Source organism: Henckelia pumila, chromosome 1 (assembly GCF_033568475.1).
Source record: "Henckelia pumila isolate YLH828 chromosome 1, ASM3356847v2, whole genome shotgun sequence".
Lineage (NCBI taxonomy): Eukaryota > Viridiplantae > Streptophyta > Magnoliopsida > Lamiales > Gesneriaceae > Henckelia > Henckelia pumila.
The window spans coordinates 138,290,733-138,292,402 of NC_133120.1; positions in this window are offsets into that span (position 1 = coordinate 138,290,733).

The following is a 1,670-nucleotide window of genomic DNA, read 5'->3' on the forward strand; positions in this document are numbered from 1 at the left end:
TCATGATATAACGTCAATATTTCCAAGATAAATATAATGAAATGCATGTCTTTAAAATCAGGGTTATCAAATCTGATAACCAAAAGGAATTTCGGTTCTTCGTTTTGGATCCCGAGGATAAGATCTCGTAACGAGCCCACCGACGCTCCTGATCGAGGTGGTGTTACGTATCTCCATTCTCTAGAATTTGGTGCGACTATAAGGAGAATTCTGACACTAGGAGAACTCAACAACCTAGGCCACTCGATTATAGCCCACAAAACGTCTAATTTGACTGAACCGCTCTGTCCTCTGAAATCAAAGATTTAGGCTCAAGATGAATGCATATATAAATCGCAATGAATGAAAACATAAATAAAATAAAACCATTCATATTATCTCAAATAAGAGCATATAATCCATCAACATATTCAAGTTATCAAACAAGGACAAGGAATCATGCAAGTACGTCATTTAGGGAACTCAAGCATCAAATCAATATATTCTATCCCATTCGATCGATGTCAGTTTACACCTTATTCTCGATTCAAAGGTGTTCCAAATATGGATAATCAACAATAACAAGAGATTCCATAAACATCTAATCAAACACATATCAAACATTCTAGGTAAAATTCATTACCGATCTTCGATCAACCCTCTATCGATTCATATTCTGAAACCTTTGAGTTCCACAACCCTCAACAAAATCTGAAAGGAGAGGAATAAGAACTCAATATTAATCATCCAATTCAAATCAATTCCAAAACTCATTCAAACTTCCAATTCAAAAATTCTTAAACCGGCGGCGTAACGGCTAATAACGGGCCAACTAAAATCAACAAACATCAACATATCTAACATATTCAACTCAAATCTCCATCATAACTTCAAAATCTCATCAAGAACATGCCTAAATCAGAAATTCCAGAATTCCCATTGACCTCTTAATTCGGTTATCTAGAAAGTGCACTAGGTCAAGTAATAGTAAGTAGACAGAGAGTCCAAGTATTGATCCCACAGGGACTGTAGTCAATTCTCAAGAATTAATTATTTTACTTAATCTAGACAAAATCATAAAAGGGTGCGAAGTGTTCAATAAAAATTCAATTACTAAAAAATGAGCAAGAAATAAAATAGCTGAAAGATAAATTTAAAAAAAAATGAGACAACCAAGACACACGCATGTACCGAAAAAATCATGTAACATGTAGCCGATTCAGGACTCAGATTAATCTTAGATCACGGGAATTCTTCTAACTTGTTCAAAGGTCTATTTCTAGAACAATCAAACCTACTCAAATATTGATGGATTAATTTTTCATAATTCTAATCAAATTTGAGTGCATTAAATATTTGTGAAAATTCAGTTTTCACCTAAAACCGCACACTGAAATTGAATTCTATTTTTAGTCATTTTTACCATGTGTTGATTGTTAAAATGATCGAAATCAATCACTCCTCTGTTGACTTAAGACCGATTAACATGCAAGCAAAGAGTTGATCAAGCTATTCACAAGACAAATATGAATCTAACAATCAATAAAATCAAATCAAATCTAAAAAATCCAAAATAAACATCCAAGTTTTCTACATAAATTTGTCCGGCCCAATCACACTATCTTGGTTGAAAAAAATCTACTCAATAATTGAAAACAATAATTCAATAAATAAAAATAAAGAAGAACATG